The 4290-nt window shown below is 38.6% G+C and overlaps 1 non-coding gene across 1 annotated transcript; it reads left to right on the top strand.

Moving 5' to 3' along the window:
- Nucleotides 1–1344: 1344 nt before the first annotated feature.
- On the top strand, nucleotides 1345–1416 carry Trnaq-cug. Its single transcript has one exon. It is a non-coding gene; the product is annotated as a tRNA-Gln (tRNA).
- The last annotated feature ends 2874 nt before the right edge of the window (nucleotides 1417–4290 follow it).

Below are 4290 nucleotides of genomic sequence, written 5' to 3'. Positions count from 1 at the left end.
CTCCTCCTCCTCTTCCTCCTTCCCCCTTTTGCCTATTAGTACTAAGCCTTTGACGTCATGGTGAGTATGATTTATATAGAAAAGAAATTGGAACTATTGGTGTTTGATGCTATATGTGGTCTTCAAATTAGTCTTCTTTGTATGAGAGTGGTTAATGGGTGCCGTGAGTGGATTGGGTGGTTGTGTTGCGCCGGTATATGGGAGTTTATGTGCCATGAATACTTGGGAGCAAAAATTATACAGTACGCAATTCACTTTTTTCGTTTATTGATATTGTTTTGATGTCAGTATTGCCACTAATTGTATTTCTTGGTGTTAGTTTTTAATGGTTCCATCGTCTTTTGTTGAAATTTTGGGTATTATAAGAGAAATGGCTTTAATGAGCATTCACTCACTGGCAAAAAATAAATGAATAGATAAATAAGATGAAATTAAGTGAGAAAAAAATATAGATAAAAAGTAATTCTATCTTTTCTATGCCACACAACCATCTAAGAGTGCAACAAAGGTGTAGCTAAACGCATTGTTCTTTATAGAGAAAATTAGAACATGGAAGTTAGATTATAGATAAAATTAGAACATGAAAGAGTTGAAAATGTAGAAAAAAAGAGAAATAGAACATGAAAAAGACCAAAGAAAATAGAAAAGAAGATAATGTAAAAATACCTGAGAGCATTTATCGTATTTAGTTTTTCTTGTTTTATTTATTCATTTATCTATTCTATTTTATCTTACTTTTTATTTTACTTTTTACGCCTTTTATGATGCAAATGTAGAACAGCTAGTTATTTTATTCTCCGTCCTGCCGTTGGGGAAACAATTGGTAATAAAACACGTGCACTTATTTAAATTTAGGAAGCTGCAAAAATACAAAAGAAAGAAAAAATCAGACCTGTACGTTCCATTCTCTTTATGAAACCTACATCTGTCTACCTATCACCCGTGTCTCTAAGTCTGTCTCATCTTTCCCTATTGATCTGCCATTAATACCATCATTAAGTTCATTTCTGTTATGTGTTTTTCCTCTTCCCTTCTTCTCCACCATTATTATTATTATTATTATTATTATTATTATGAGGTCAATGAAGGCGACCCACTGGAAAGCATAACTGCATAAACCCAAAGGCCCAGTGGGCGGCACCTCACCGATAAGTGAAAGGAAGTAACAGGAATGAACAACAGAATAGGAAGATTGGTAGAGATCTAAGAGGTAGTGAGTTCAGAGAGAAGAAAGGTATTCCCACTCCTCCTCCTCCTCCTCCTCCTCCTCCTCCTCCTCCTCCTCCTCCTCCTCCTCCTCCTCCTCCTCCTTCTCCTCCTCTTCCTCCTCCTCCTCCTGCACAGGGTCCCATGGTGTAATGGTCAGCACTTTGGACTCTGAATCCAACAATCCGAGTTCGAGTCTCGGTGGGACCTAGTGTATGTCTTTATAGTTTTTTACGACACCAAAATAATGAGCAAAATGACATCAACGTCACAATGGAAAGAACTACAGTGTGACCTAAATAAACTGACACGCTGGGCAGAAAATGGCAAATGAAATTCAATATAGAAAAGTGTAAAGTTCTACACATCGGAAGAAACAATGTACAAGCAAAATATGTTATGAATAATGTACCTCTGGCAAGTGCTGAGAATGAAAAAGATCTTGGTGTTGTGGTGTCTAAAGACCTGAAGCCGAGTAAACACTGCACAGAAGCAGTGAAGAATGCAAATAAATTAGTTGGGCTCATTGGAAAAACCTTTGAATTTAAATCAGAAAAAGTTATCCTTACTTTATATAATTCATTGGTGCGTCCTCAGCTCGAATACTGTGTGCAGTTCTGGTCACCATATTACAGAAAAGACATTGAAAAACTGGAAAAGATCCAGCGTAACATGACCAAGATGATTCCGAGATTAAGAAACAAGCCGTATGAGGAACGACTGGAAGCATTAAATTTATTCAGCTTAACAAAGCGCAGGATAAGAGGAGACTTAATCGAAGTTTTCAAAATTTTTCAGGGATACAACAATCTTGATGTTAATTGAATATTTTACTATTGATCATTCCACCATTACAAGGAATAATGATTTAAAATTACACCAAAATGCTTTAAAACCCACGAGGCAAAGCACTTTTTCTTTAATAGAATTGTTAACATTTGGAATAAGCTTCCTTCAGAAATAGTAAACAGTACTTCCATTGCATCATTCAAAAACAAAATTGATAAATATTTAAAGAATAACCCCAACAAGCTCTCTTCTTGTCTGAATAATTAAACATGATAGTATATATTAACTTTCTTATAGATAGATATGTAGAGTTCACCGTAGGGTGAATAATAGAATCTCCTTTCATCCTTTCCTGTGAAAATTCCATGTCAGTTTTTCCATACTGCATGGTACTTTTCCAAACTATTTTCTATGCCAGCGAAAGCTGGAGGGAGTGGTGGATGGGAAGGAGCCTTCTCCTGTACTGTCCTGTCTCTCTTATCTGTAGCCAATTAGAAGTAGTTACCAAACAGCCTCGAAAGAACCAAGAGGTCTGTTGCTTTTTGGCTTTCCTTTGTATTCCTTTGTATTCCTCCTCCTCCTCCTCCTCCTCCTCCTCCTCCTCCTCCTCCTCCGGCCAGCTTCGGCTGGTGGGATGGGTGGGTGGGGAGGAGCCTTCTGCTTTCCTGTCCTGTCTCTAACACTATGTAGTTAGTATAGAATAGTTAACCAAGCAGCCTAGTAAGGACCCCAGGGTCTGTTGTTGCTTGGTCTTTTCTTTGTATATTCCTTTGTATTCCTTTGTATTCCTCCTCCTCCTCCTCCTCCTCCTCCTCCTCCTCCTCCTCCTCCTCCTCCTCCTCTTCCTCCTCATCCTTCCCCTCCTCCTACTTCTACTTCTCCTCCTCCCTTTGACCTATTAGTAGTAGCCTTCGATGTTATTTGCAAACCAATTTCTTCCTATCTCTCTCTTTATATTTAGAAATGATTTGTGAATTGACGCTGCTGCATTATTAAGTATATTTTTGATCGTCTACCACTCTATTTGTGAACTAATAATTCACTATGACTCTTATGTAGTATTAACTTCAGAATTAGCAATGATAGAAGCTACAGGGACTGCCACATGTAAGTCTGACACGCTTACAGCTTCCCTCATTTTCTTATGTTCTCATATAAATTTTCACATAAAATCATCGTGCGAATATTAAACCTTACTATTAATAAAACCGTATATACAAAGAGTGCATACGTCAGCCAACACTCACACACTCACACAGTCACACAGTCACACGCAGGGAGAGCCACGTGCAGGAATATTACATTTTCTTGCCTTCCCTTCGCTTTCTCATATTCCTATACGAAACCTGACAGGAATTCCCCGTAGTCTTATTCAACAAAGGCCCTTGATAAAAAAAAAATAAATAAATAAATAAATAAATAAATAAATATTCTATCCATACGCGTAACTGAATCAGCCTCAAATCCAATAAGTTATTCCCCTTTCCAATGCAAACCTCTCATAAAAATTCCTTAATATTAACATAGAGAATTTATTAGGGTACATATACGAGTAACTACTGGTGGAAGGAATGAGTATGTGATCGTGGAGTAATGATGGTGGTGATGTGAGGCTGGTGATGTAATGGTGATCTATATATGGTGATGATGGTGAAGTAATGGTGGTGGTGATGTGAGGCTGGTGATGTAATGGTGATCTGTATATGGTAATGATGGTGGAGTAATGGTGGTGGTGATGTGAGGCTGGTGATGTAATGGTGATCTCTACATGGTGATGGTGGTGAAGTAATGGTGGTGATGTGATGCTGGTGATGTAATGGTGATCTCTGTATGGTGATGGTGGTGAAGTGATGGTGGTGATGATGTAAGGCTGGTGATGTAATGGTGATCTGTATATGGTGATGGTGGTGGAGTAATGGTGTTGGTGATGTGAGGCTTGTGATGTAATGGTGATCTCTGTATGGTGATGGTGGTGAAGTAATGGTGGTGATGTGAGGTTTGTGATGTAATGGTGATCTCTGTATGGTGATGGTGGTGAAGTAATGGTGGTGATGTTAGGCTGGTGATGTAATGGTGATCTGTATATGGTGATGATAGTGAAGTAATGGTGGTGGTGATGTGAGGCTGGTGATGTAATGGTGATCTCTGTATGGTGATGGTGGTGGAGTAATGGTGTTGGTGATGTGAGGCTTGTGATGTAATGGTGATCTCTGTATGGTGATGGTGGTGAAGTGATGGTGGTGGTGATGTAATGCTGATAGTGATATGTAGCTGGTGATATAATAGTGACCTCTA

The sequence above is a fragment of the Portunus trituberculatus genome, chromosome 39 (genome assembly GCF_017591435.1).
Source record: "Portunus trituberculatus isolate SZX2019 chromosome 39, ASM1759143v1, whole genome shotgun sequence".
NCBI lineage: Eukaryota > Metazoa > Arthropoda > Malacostraca > Decapoda > Portunidae > Portunus > Portunus trituberculatus.
Note: the sequence above shows the minus strand (reverse complement) of the source record. Positions and strands in the feature narration are given on the sequence as shown.